The 13,159-nt window shown below is 42.1% G+C and overlaps 1 long non-coding RNA gene across 1 annotated transcript in view; it reads left to right on the top strand.

Annotated features, from left to right (window-relative positions):
* The first annotated feature begins 709 nt into the window (after nucleotides 1-709).
* Nucleotides 710-13,159, top strand: part of LOC148150085 (uncharacterized) — a 59,953-nt gene continuing 47,503 nt past the window's right edge. The window contains exon 1 of the long non-coding RNA XR_015756818.1: nucleotides 710-779. This is a non-coding gene — a long non-coding RNA (uncharacterized LOC148150085). The remainder of the gene's footprint in view (nucleotides 780-13,159) is intronic.

The following is a 13,159-nucleotide window of genomic DNA, read 5'->3' as shown; positions in this document are numbered from 1 at the left end:
GATGCTGCCAGACCATTTGAGTGTTTTCCAACAATTTCTGTTTTGTTTCTGATTTACAGCATCCACAGTTTTGGTTTTAATATTTGTTCTATAGCAGGGCAACCAGAACAGTACACTGTACTCCAATGCCCTGTACAATCTCAATGTGATGTCCCAGCTCCTATACTCAAAGGTCTGAGCTAGGAAGCCAAGGATGCCAAATCCCTTCTTAACCATGCTGTGTACCTGTGACACAACTTTTAAAGAACTATGTGTCTGACCCCTCGGTGTTTTTGTTCGATAACACTACCCAGGGTCTTACTATTAACTGCATGATTCCCTCCCTTGTTTGTTTTACCAAAATGCAATACTTCACATTTATTCAAAGTAAACTCTCTCTCATAGTCCTCAACCAATTGGTCCAATTGTTCAAGATCCCTTTGTAATTTTAATATACATTAATTATCAAATAAATTGCTTTGTCCTGATACCAGGCTGCATGATGGTTAATGCATCTGTACGCATTCGGTCAACACTCCTGATGGGTGCCTTGTAGGTAATGAGTTAGTTTATTTGTGGAATTTGGAAATTAACCACTCATGGTAGCCTTTGAATAGTTAAAATAACTCTGGCATTTACATGATTGCACCAGTTGTATGATTATAGAAGACTCAGTGATAGATGATAATGCCATTGATTGTCATGCACAGGTGGCTAGAGTCCCTCTTGCTGGTGATGCTCACTGCCTGATGTTTTTATGACATGAATATCAACTCTATCTGGACATGGTCTTGCTTCAGGTGGGTGTGGACTGCTTTGTTTTATGAAGAAATATTAATGGAACTTAACATGAGCAAATGGCTGCATTTCTGATCTTACACTTATAGGCCATTAACCTAACAGGTGAAAAAAAATGGGAATAGGACACTTCTCTGAGGAATTCCTGCTGTGTTGTCCTGAGACTGAGATTATTGGTTCTCCAACAATCACAACCATATGCAAAATGAAAAACGTAGAAGGAATTGAGAATGACTATGAACACATTTCTTCGAGTTAAGAAAGGATAGCAACACTTTAACTTTGTCTTTTGTTCTCATATAGAAGGTCCACCATAATTAAGAATGAAGCAGCATAGAAACCTTCTTCCTCTCATTAGTTGCTTTATTATCCAACACCATTCACGTAGCACTGTAGCATTTTCCTCATCGGTGATTCAGTAGTTAGCGCTACTACCTCACAGTGCCAATGACCCAGGTTTGATTCCACCATCGAACAACTGTCTGTGTGGAGTTGCACATTCTCCCCTTGTCTGCGTAGGTTTCCACCAGGTGCTCTGGTTTCTTCCCACAGTCCATAGATGTGCAAGTTAGGTGGGTTATCCATGAGAAATGCAGGGTTACAGGGATAGGGTAGGGATATGGGTCTGGGCAGGATTCTCTTTGGAGCGTAAGAATGGATGGGCCGAATGGCTTGCTTCCAAACTGTAGGGAGTCTATGAATTCTCTGGTTGTGGGATCATAAGAACAATAGCTTGTGTTCATGTAGCTCCTTTAATGTAATAGAACATTTCAAGGCACACACAAAGAGGAAAGAGAGGTGGAAAGGGCTCAAAAGGGAATTCCAATTTAGGTCCTTGACATCTGAAGGCATTGTCACCAATGCTAGACCAATTAAAATCAGGGATGGTTAAGTGATCACAATTGGAGGAGTGTCATTATCTGGATGGTGGCAAGCGTGGGGACACTTCCAAACTTATGGCTTTGCCTTCAAAATGCATTAATTGAAACTAGGCGTAGACTTACAAAAAAATTTGGTGAAAGGAAATTTCTGATTCCTTTGTCAATCTATGAAAGCATTAGCCAGTTAGTGACTGTGTCCACTTTCCAGCAGTCTTTAAAGTTGTGAATCAAAGCCACCAGCTCTGGTTGGAACCTGTTTGCAGGTGATTTTCAACCTCTCCACCGCTGCCCCTGAAGCAAAGATACCAGCTCTCTGGTCAGAAATATATTAAACCAAATTCCCATTCGTTAATATTAAACGCTTGACAATGTCAAAGATTTGTGTTTGCAAATTAACAGTTCAAAGTTGATGGCCTAATTACTACTTCAGACAGTTATTGCGTGAATCACAAAACACTAAAACTTTCAAACATCTTTCATAGCTAATTTAGTTGTTTTCACCTACTGACAAAATATTTTGTGCCATCTTGGCAGTCACTCCGAAAAGCTGGCAAATATTTTTAGCAGAGACAGTATGTTTTTGTCATGCACCTTTCTGGAATCAAAAAGAAGGTAAAATCACAATGGTCTTACCAGACCATAGGGCTGCTCTCTCATTGGAGAGAGAGAGAGAGAGAGAGAGAGAGAGAGAGAGAGAGATGACTGGTGATGGTTTACGCTGAGGGTTACCATGCCTCAGGAAAATGGGAAGGTTGAGAAGGAGAATACTTCATGGTAACCTTAACTGGTGTGGGAATTGAGCCAATGCTGTTGGCATCATGTTGCTTTGCAATCTAGCCATCCAGCCAACTGAGCTAATTGATCCCCAGAACATAATTTTGCTGCAGAACTGGAGAATGCTGTGATTTCTGATTGTGCTGCCAACTTTCAATGTCTGCAAGATCAGTGTTTCCTCAATTGGCAAGATGTTATCCCAAAGATTTTTGTTTGTGGCACTGAGAGATTGACCACAGTTTGCCTGTCATTGAGTGACACGTTCTTTGTGGAAAAACATAATCCAAGCGATCTGGTAGCAGATACCTCCTTAACAATTTTATTTTTCATGAATGAATTTCTTTGCAGAAGTGACAAAGTGCTGACTGAAACCCCAGCTGTTAACTTCAAAAGAATAGAGTGCATTTGAATTCTTTGAGAAAGTGATCGAACAGGTGGATGAGGGTAAAGCGGTTGATGTGGTGTATATGGATTTCAGTAAGGCGTTTGATAGGGTTTCCCATGGTAGGCTATTGCACAAAGTACGGAGGCATGGGATTGAGGGTGATTTAGTAGTTTGGATCAGAAATTGGTTAGCTGAAAGAAGACAGAGGATGGTACTTGATGGGAAATACTCATCCTGGACTTTAATTACTAGTGGGGTAATGCAAGAATCTATTTTGGGTCCACTGTTGTTTGACATTTATATAAATGACCTGGATAAGGGCATAGAAGGATGAGTTAGTAAATTTGCGGATTACACTAAGGTTGGTAGAGTTGTGGTTAGTGACAAAGGATGTTGTAGGTTACAGAGCGACATAGATAAGCTGCAGAGCTAGGCTGAGAGGTGGCAAATGGAGTTTAGTGCGGAACAGTGTGAGGTGATGGAAGGAGTAACAGGAATACAGACTATTGGACTAATGGTAAGATTCTTGTAGTGTAGATGAGCAGGGATATATCGGTGTCCAGGTACATAGATCTTTGAAAGTTGCCACCCAGGTTGATAGGGTTGTTAAGAAGACATATGGTGTGTTAGTTTTTATTGAGAGAGGGATTGAGTTTTGGAACTATGAGATCATTCTGCAGCTGTACAAAACTCTGGTGCGGCCACATTTGGAGTATTGTGTAGAGTTTTGTTCACCATGTTATAGTGAGGAAGTGGAAGCTTTGGAAAGGGTTCAGAGGAGATTTACTAGGATGTTGCCTGGTATGGAGGGAAGGTCTTACGAGGAAAGGCTGAGGGACTTGAGGCTGTTTTCATTAGAGAGAAGAAGGTTGAGAGGCAACTTAATTGAGACATATAAGATAATAAGAGAGTTATATAGGGTGGACAGTGAGAACCTTTTTCCATGGATGTTGATGGCTAGCATGAGCTTTAAATTGAGGGGTGATAGATTTAGGACAGATGTCAGAGGTAGTTTCTTTACTTGGAGAGTAGTAGGGGCATGGAACGCACTGCTTGTAACAGTAGTAGACTCACCAAACTTAAGGGCATTTAAATGGTCATTGAATAGGCATATGGAGGAGAATGGAATAGTGTAGGTGAAATGGGTTTCAGATTGGTTTCACGGGTCGGCGCAACATTGAGGGGCGAAGGGGCTATACTGCGCTGTAGTCTTCTATGTTTGTATGCATTCGGTCAAACTAACACAGAACTAAAGGTAGTCCACAAAAATATGACTCACTGTCAGTAGGTGCATCAATAAACAACTATTAAACTGTGGAGAAGTAAGGAAATCTATAATCCTCAAGTACACCAGGAAATGTCATTATTAAACCTTCAGAAATATAAAAAACCTACTTTGTTGTGTTCAGGAAGAAAATGAGAAGGAATTAAGGAACAGGTGAAGGGGAGCGTGGAAGACAATGAGAAATAGCTGAAAAAAAAGCTTGTGAGAAATAGACTTTAATCATGAATGATTATGTCCTCCTCCATCATACATTTTATGAGTTTTTACTTGAAGTTGCATGATATTCCTCCATTGCACATTGCATTCATATTCTGAAAGGTTGACAGCTGATCAGTCTCACAGTTGCACTTGAGTCAGCTATAGGGCCTGTAATTTGGATTGAAGCTCTGCTGTGAATGATGTAATACCAGATGGAGAAGATCAAATTCCTGTGGTGTAGTGCTGGGAGGGTGGGTTGATAAAACATTGGCTGGACATAATCTGCTTTACTCTTCCAGGATTTCACCTGCTGCCATTTTCACTCCAGGTTTTTTGGAAGTGTAGAGAGTACAGGCATGAGGCATCTTCGTAAACATCAAGGTGATCTATTTGGACTTCAGTAAGGCGTTCGACAAGGTTCCCCATGGGAGACTGATTAGCAAGGTTAGAGCTCATGGAATACAGGGAGAACTAGCCATTTGGATACAGAACTGGCTCAAAGGTGGAAGACAGAGGGTGGTGGTGGAGGGTTGTTTTTCAGACTGGAGGCCTGTGACCAGTGGAGTGCCACAAGGATCGGTGCTAGGTCCTCTACTTTTTGTCATTTACATAAATGATTTGGATGCGAGCATGAAAGGTACAGTTAGTAAGTTTGCAGATGACACCAAAATTGGAGGTGTAGTGGACAGCGAAGAGGGTAACCTCAGATTACAACAGGATCTGGATCAGATGGGCCAATGGGCTGAGAAATGGGAGTTTAATTCAGATAAATGCGAGGTGCTGCATTTTGAGAAAGCAAATCTTAGCAGGACTTATACACTTAATGGTAAGGTCTTAGGGAGTGTTGCTGAACAAAGAGACCTTAGAGTGCAGGTTCATAGCTCCTTGAAAGTGGAGTCGCAGGTAGATAGGATAGTGAAGAAGTCGTTTGGTATGCTTTCCTTTATTGGTCAGAGTATTAAGTACAGAAGTTGGGAGGTCATGTTGCGGATGCACAGGACATTGGTTAGGCCACTGTTGGAATATTGCATACAATTCTGGTCTCCTTCCTATTGGAAAGATGTTGTGAAATTGAAAGGGTTCAGAAAAGATTTACAAGGATGTTGCCAGGGTTGGAGGATTTGAGATACAGGGAGAGGCTGAACAGGCTGGGGCTGTTTTCCCTACAGCGTCAAAGGCTGAGGGGTGACCTTATAGAGGTTTACAAAATTATGAGGGGCATGGATAGGATAAATAGACAAAGTCTTTTCCCTGTGGTCGGGGAGTCCAGAACTAGAGGGCATAGCTTAAGCGTGAGAGGGGAAAGATATAAAAGAGACCAAAGGGGCAACTTTTTCACGAAGAGGGTGGTACATGTATGGAATAAGCTGCCAGAGGAAGTGGTGGAGGCTGGTACAATTGCAACACTTAAAAGGCATTTGGATGGGTATATGAATAGGAAGGGTTTGGAGGGATATGGGCCGGGTGCTGGCAGGTGGGACTAGATTGGGTTGGGATATCTGGTCGGCATGGACGGGTTGGACCGAAGGGTCTGTTTCCATGCTGTACATCTCTATGACTCTATAACTCTGAGAAGATCCAATCAATTAATTGATATCTCAACATGGCTTTAATTAAAAAGAGGTGAGTGTATTGCCGCAAGTTACGAGCAAAAGCTGTCAATGAACTGTAGAGGCATGTTACAGCATGTACAGGGTGTAAAAACATTATGTTATCATGGATTAGGCATTGGCTGGAGGTGATCCAATTGAAACAAACAGGAATCTTAAGGGGCTTGACAGAGTAAATGCTGGAAGAGTAGCAGACCTAAGGGCATAGTCTCAGAATTAAGGGGAGCAAATTTAAGATTGAAATAAGGAGGAATTTCTTCTCCAAAGGTGAAGTGTTGAAACTCTTTGCTACAGAGTGCTGTGGGAGCAGAGACCTTGTGTATATTAATGCTGAGATAGACAGATGCTTCATCAGTATGGGATTCAAGGATTATGGGGAAAGGATAAGAAAGTGGATGTGGGGAATGGCAGGTCATCCATGGTCCAATTGAATGGTGGAGTGGCTTGAAGGGCCAAACAGCATACATCAACTCCTATTTCTTATGTTCTTTCCTTTAAACATTGAACTCAAAACATGAAATGTTTCTCTATCCACAGAAGCTGCTGGATCGGAGTTTCTCCAGATTTTGCTGTATTTATTTCAGTTTTTCCTTTTAATTCACATGGGATTATGGGTGTCCCTAGCCCAAACAGCATTTATTGTCTATCCCTAATTGCCCAGAGGGCAGTTGAGAGTTACTGTGGGTCTGGGGTCACATGTAGGCCACACCAGGTAAGGACTGCACCTTCCTTTCCTCAAGGACATAAGTGAACCAAATGGATGTTGATTTCCCCAACAATAATTTCATAGTCATCATTACGTTCTTAATTCCCAATTTTTTTTTTAATTGATTTCAAATTCCACCAACTGCCGTGGCAGGATTTGAACCATGATTCACTGGAATATAACCTTGGTCTCATGGATAATAATGATAATACCATTAGGCTTACATCTGCAGTACTCAGCTTTTGTTTGAGGTTTGCCCACAACTGTGCCTGGCCTTGGTGAGACAACATCTGAAGTACTGTATACTATTTTATCTCATTTGAAAATGGACGTAGTTATGCTAAAAGCAGTTCAGAGAAGGTTCACTCGTCTCATTCCTGGGATGAAATGATTATCTTCTGAAGAACTCATTTAAATTTAGGAGAATAAATAATGATCTTATTGAAACTTATGAGATCCTGATAGGATGGATAGTGTAAGAATATTTCCTGTTGTGGCAGTGAAACCTAGAGGATGTAATTTAAACATAAGAGGCCTCCCTCCCTGAGATGGGGATGAGGATAATTCATTCTCTCAGAGAGTTATTAATCTGTAAAATTCTCTTCCCTGGAAAATAGCGGAGGCCAGGCCACTGAAATTTTTCAAAGCAGATTTTGACAGACAAGAGAGTCAATGACAGTGGTGGGGGAAGGGAGTAGTGACAGGCAGGAAAATGGAGTTGAGATCACATCTTAATCAGCCATGACCTTATGGAATAGTGGAGTAGGCTCAATGTGTCAAATGGCTTACTCCTTTTCCTATATCTATATTCTCAAATGGCAATCCTTTTCTGAAAGTTTCCCACAGCCTGGAAGAGTGGGATTGCATTTCCCTGTCCACTAGGGACTGCTGGAGCCTCCAATAAGATACCAGCCACACCCCTCCATCTTGCTCCAGTGGTGACTGGTTCAAACCTCCAACCTTGGCCCTGGTTGGTGCCCTACAGTTGTGTGCTTTTCCACTCTCGCCTGCTTGCAAGACCCCACATTATACCCATTGGTTTAGAACAGGAGCCAGTGTGGAGAAGTGCTAATGAGACCTGGGCAGTCTACCAGCTTCAGCGCTAATATCAGTTCCAATTAGGGGCAGCATGGTGGCTCAGTGGTTAGGGGCGGCATGGTAGCTCAGTGGTTAGCACTGCTGCCTCACAGCACCAGGGTCCCAGGTTTGATTACAGCCTCGGGCGACTGTCTGTGTGGAGTTTGCACATTCTTCCCTTGTCTGCGTGGGTTTCCTCTGGGTGCTCCGGTTTCCTCCCACAGTCACAAAGATGTGCAGGTCAGGTGAATTGGCCATGCTAAATTGCCCATAGTGTTAGGTGCATTAGTCAGAGGGAAATGGATCTGGGTGGGTTACTCTTCGGAGGGTCGATGTGGACTGGCTGAGGGAATCTAATCTAATCTAAAATTACAACCAAAGCTTCCTGTGCACCTTGTACCATAATAGTCTTAGTTCCCTAGTTCTGACCATCGTGCATTCATGCAATGATCATCATGTCATATCCTTCAAGTTGAATTTGAGCCTGCAATTCATGCATTTGTATTAAGAGCACTTATTTGGTCATGTGCTAAACTGTTCTTCAGCTTAAATGTATTCCTCACAGACACAGTAATTCCCTCTATTATCTTAATAGTTTTACAGCTTCCACTTAACCTTTTATGCCAAAAGCATACGTTTTAAACTTTATCTCTCGTCTGTTCCCTTTTTTCAACTATTGTCCAGATTACCTCTACTTTCGTAGCCCTTTCCATATGCTAAAAGTTGTGAGCTTGTACTTGTCCTTTCCACTGGCTCTCTGATCCCAGCCCAATTCAGCCTGTCCCAACCATGCATTTTGTTCCCTTCTTACCACTCTGCAAAGAAATGGAATACCTCTTTCCACAACACTCCTTTGGTCACCTGTGCACTTCACTAATATCCTGCACTAATTTTCACATAACTTGGTTAATAACTCTTAATTCTTGATTTTAGCTCCTAGATCCTGATACTCTCCAAATGGGGCCTCAAACTTCTATATGCTATTCATCCCAACGTGAATCACAAAGATTGGATCTTTGTCCTTCTGTTAAATATCCTTTCAAATCAGTCTCCTATCAGACAAGTAACATATCAAATAGAATCCTTTGTGAACAGGCTGATGAATCCTACCTGTCCCCTGAATTCTTATGTCTACCATATTATTCTTCTCCTATGTTTCCCCTGTTTGGAGAACTTGCAGCTTCAACATTCCAAGGCCTGTACTCAGCTGTCCCTTTGATAATCTTTATCCTTATCTTCACAGGTAACATGGGCATTGTATCTGTTGGAAAAGCAATAATTTTAGTGGAATAAATCATACTTCTGCAGCTGTACCAAGATGGTATTTTGTCTTCCTGCTGCCAGGGTTAAGGCTGTTACTGAAAGGCTGCGGGGCACTCTTAAGGAATAAGGATAAACAAGCCACAGCCCTGATCCACACCAGTATTAATGACATCGGTAGAAAGGAGGAGATTGTCCTTCAGCCAATATTTAGGGAAACAGGAAGGAAACTCACATGCAGGACCTCAAACGTTATTCTCTGATCGATGAGCTAGTGAATACAGAAATAAGAAAATAGAGTAGTTCAACGCATGGCTGAAAAGATGTCGTAGAATTTAAGGATTCCTGGGACTTTGGGACCAGTTCTGGAAAAGATGGGTCCTGTATGGGCCAGGCAGTTTGCACATAAATATAGCACAGACAGATTTCCTCTGGGGCGATTTACATGTGCAAGTTAAACTAACATATGGAAACCGGGAGGCAATATTAGATAGGAACTTCAAGGTACACAGAGAATTGGGAGGCACAAATAGCCCCAGAGTAGGAGACAGTAATGTATTTAATGGGATCAAAAGAGGATGTCGCAAAGTCTGAATCTAGGGTTAGTGGGCATTTAGGTAAAGATATGAAGTATGGTGACATGGAAATATGATGTAGCAATAACCAATACCCGACTCAGAGAAGGGTAGAATTGAGTGCTAAATTTTCCTGGATACAAGGTGTTCAGGAAAGGTTGGAAAGGAGGGATAGTTATATTGGTTAAGGAGAACATTGCAGGCTGCAGAGAGAGAGAGACACCGAGAGAGAGAGAGGGGTGGGTGGGGGGCAGGGATTTCTCAAGGGTGACATAGTATCAAGGATAGATCTAATGGCCAGTGCAAGTAAACAATAGATGCATCTTTTCATTGCCACCAGCTGTTGGGAAAGACATTAAGGAATGAATTTACGAGGAATTCTTGCAGAGAAGTGCAAAAGTTATTGTGTAGAAGTGGGTGAATTTAACCCAAGTGTACAGAGCAGGAAAGTGCAAGCATTTTTTGAGTGTGCTCAGAAGAATTTTCTAAATTGATATTTTGAGTTCAACAAGAAAGTAGGGATCACTGGAATGGAGGCATCAAGGGTATGGCTCATAATGCTTAAGGGGATCCTGAAATTTATAGATTGGACCATAGCGCACAAAAGAAAGGAAGTCATGGGCCTGCACTGAGGAAGGATAAAAAAACTTCATTGGTGCAGAAAAATGTCCTGGCTCTACGGATGAAGCATTTCAGTTACACAACCAAATTGAAGACACTGAGCCTATTGACCCTTGGAAAAGAGATCATTGACTGGAGATTGGATGGAAGCATTCAAAATTCTGAGGGATGAAATTATGAGACAGGAAGAAACTAATCAGACTTGTGGAAGGACTGAGAATCAGAAGATCCTGATCTTAAGATGATTATGAAGAGGAGGAATGGTGACATGAGGAAAGGTTTATTTATGTAGTGAGTTGTTTGAATCAAGAGTGCATTGACTTCAGGCTTGTTCTGTAATTTAATAGAATCATAACTGATTGAATTATGGCTTCTACTTTCCTATATCCTTTGACTGCCATGTCAATCAAGAATACATTACAGAGAGTAAGGCAGCAGTGGTGAGTGTAGTGGCCATCCCTAAGCAGAAGGTGCGGGGGAATCTAAAAGGACCGATGGTGGATAAATCATTCGGACCAGATGGATACACCCTCGAGTCCTGCAGGAGATAGCTGTGCAGACTGTGGAGGTATCGATGGTAATTTCAGGAATTACTGGAATCAAGGTGGGTCCCAGAGGACTGGAAAATAGCTAATGTAACAGCCCCGTTTAAGAAAGAAGGGAGGCAGAAGTCAGGAAACTATTGGCTGCTTGATCTGACCTTGGTCATTGGTTTTATTTTAAAGTTCAGTATTAAGGAGGAGATTGTGGAATATTTGGAAGTGCAGCATAAAATGGGGCACAGTTTCATTAAGGGGAGGTCATGCCTGACAAATCTGTTGGAATTCTTTGAGGACGTAACACGCAGGTTAGAAAAGGAGACCCAGTGGATGCGATCGATTTTGATTTCCAGAAGGTCTTTGACAAAGTGCACCATAGCAGGCTGCTGAATTAGATAAGAGCCCATGGTGTTACAGGCAAGAAATTGACAATGGATAGAGGATTGACTAATTGGCAGAAGGCAGAGAGCGGAGATAAGGGGGTCTTTTTCAGGATGGCAACAAGTGACTAGTGGAGTTCCACAGGGGGCAATATTGGGACCACAACTATTCATGTTATACAATTATGATCTGATCATAGGAACTGAGGACATTGTTGCTAAGTTTGCAGATGACACAAAGATAGGTGGAGGGATAGTTCATGTTTCGGAAATGGGGAGGCTGCAGAAGAGACTTGGACAGTCTAGTAGAGTGGACAAAGAAGTGGCAGAAGAAATACAATGTGGGAAAGTGTGAGGTTATACACTTTGGTTGGAAGAGTAGAGGTGCAGACTATTTTCTAAACGAGGAAAGGCTTAGGAAATCTGAAGAACAAAGGATCTTAGGAGTCCTAGTTCAAGATTCTCTTAAGGTTAACATCCAGGTTCAGTTGGCAGTTAGGAAGACAAATGCAATTCTAGACATACTGGCACTGGAACGTGTCCAGCGGAGATTCACACGGATGATCCCTGGAATGACAGGTCTAACATATGAGGAACGGCTGAGGATACTGGGATTGTATTCGTTGGAGTTTAGAAGATTAAGGGGAGACTTAATAGAGACGTACAAAATAATACATGGCTTGGAAAAGGTGGATGCTAGGAAATTGTTTCAGTTAAACGAGGAGACTAGGACCCGTGGACACAGCCTTAGAATTAGAGGGGGTCATTTCAGAACAGAAATGCGGAGGCATTTCTTCAGCCAGAGAGTGGTGGGCCTGTGGAATTCATTGCCACGGAGTGCAGTGGAAGCCGGGACGCTAAATGTCTTCAAGGCCGAGATTGATAGATTCTTGTTGTCTCGAGGAATTAAGGGCTACGGGGAGAACGCTGGTAAGTGGAGCTGAAATGCGCATCAGCCATGATTGAATGGCGGAGTGGACTTGATGGGCCGAATGGCCTTACTTCCACTCCTATGTCTTATGGTCTTATGGTCTATAGTGTTCATTTCATGAGGGCTAGAATACAAGAACAGAAATGTACTGCTGAGGCTGTAACAGATTGCATTTGGAACATTGTGAGCAGTTTTAGGCTCCATATCTAAGGAAGGGCTTGCTGGAGTTGGGGAGGGTCCAGGGGAGGTTTACAAGAATGATCCCCAGGATGAAGAAGGGCTTGTCATATGAGGAATGGTTGATCACTCTGGGTCTCTACTCAATTGAGTTTACAAAGATGCGGGGGAATCTGATTGAAATTTATAGAATACCGAGTGTCCTGGATAGAGTGGAAGTGGAGAAGATATTTCCACTAGTCGGAGAGACTAGGACCCGAGGACATAACTCAGTTCTAAAGGGTCGTCCCTTCACTCTGAGGCTGAGGGGGAATTTCTTCACCAAGAGGCTGGTAAATCTGTGGAACTTATTGCTGCAGAGGGTGGTGGAAACTAAGTCATTATTTGTATTTAAGACAGAGCTGGATAGGGTCTTGACTAGTTAGGGGATCAAGGATTATGGAAAGAAGGCAGGAGAATGGAGTTAAGAAACATAATTGGCCATGATCGAATGGTGGAGCGGACCAGATAGCCTGAATGGCCTAATTACGTCTCTATCTTATGGTTTTAGAATATTAGTTGTTAGTTAATTTTTAAATCAACTTGTTTATACACACCTCTGGCACAGGTGGGACAAACCTAGGTCTTCTGGCTGAGAATCAGGGACACTATCACTGCACCTCAAGAGCTCTCATTCATGAATACACAACAAATGGGTAATCAGTTCCAGCCAATTAACAATTAACTACAACTGACAATTTCTGCTAAGTATCTCACATGCTCTTTTATTTCTTAAAAGTTTTAAATTAAATTCAAAGTGTTAAACTAAATTTGAGTCTGAGATACACATGTTTACCTGAGAATTTCTACCCCAACTATATTACCAAGTGTTGGATTCTGTTCATAAAGCACTTCTTTAATCCCTAATCGGCGCAGTCATACAAACGAGGAAATGTAGAATTTGCTTCCCCAAAAGATGGTAGGTACTGGGCTTATTGAATGTT

The sequence above is a fragment of the Chiloscyllium plagiosum genome, unplaced genomic scaffold, assembly GCF_037043375.1.
Source record: "Chiloscyllium plagiosum isolate Xiang-an unplaced genomic scaffold, Cpla_swu_hap1 HiC_scaffold_4, whole genome shotgun sequence".
In the NCBI taxonomy this organism is placed as follows: Eukaryota; Metazoa; Chordata; class Chondrichthyes; order Orectolobiformes; family Hemiscylliidae; genus Chiloscyllium; species Chiloscyllium plagiosum.
The sequence above is the reverse complement of the archived record's forward strand: the minus strand, read 5'-3'. Positions and strand labels throughout refer to the sequence as shown.